Genomic DNA, 659 nt, shown 5'->3' on the forward strand with positions numbered 1-659 from the left:
TTACAAAAATTTTGTATATTGTCTTTGTTTTTCTTTTTGTCAAAGATAACGAAACCGTTATCATTTAGAAACCATCAACCTAGTGTACTTTCAAGGGAAGTATAAAAGTTTATGGTTATTCGAAAGCCAAGGACGAAATAGTCTCTCAGGTGATCCACTGTTTATGGCAATTTTGAATTTAGGAGGCTATGGATGGTTACAGTCTTTCTTTCTAGGTTAGAAAGATGGGTATATCTGCTCGCTGAAACAGAAATGTGGTGCAGTGAAAAGAACATGTGTTTTAGAGCAAAATGACTTGGGTTTCAGTACTGCCTACGACACCCATTGCTATGCAGGACTTTGGTCAGATTACTCAACCTCTTTGAGCCTCAATTTTCTCCCCTATAAATGAAGATAATAATAATACCTGATACACAGAGTCTTATGGACAGATTGTGTAAAGCACTCACTGAGAAACTGGTAGATACCAGGTCCTAAATAAACCTTAGTTTCTTTTCTTATTCTCTGAGAAAGGAAATCCAACAGCAGGTAACAGTGTCTTAAAAACATCCTGGGTCTCAAACCACTTTGATATTTCGTGAAGAAAATCCGTGTAGTTCTTGTGTTTATTAAAAAGTCACCTAAAAGTTGTTTGGGTATTTTGTGACTTGTATTAGTGA

The sequence above is a fragment of the Propithecus coquereli genome, unplaced genomic scaffold (genome assembly GCF_000956105.1).
Source record: "Propithecus coquereli isolate 6110/MARCELLA unplaced genomic scaffold, Pcoq_1.0 Scaffold232, whole genome shotgun sequence".
Taxonomy (NCBI): Eukaryota; Metazoa; Chordata; class Mammalia; order Primates; family Indriidae; genus Propithecus; species Propithecus coquereli.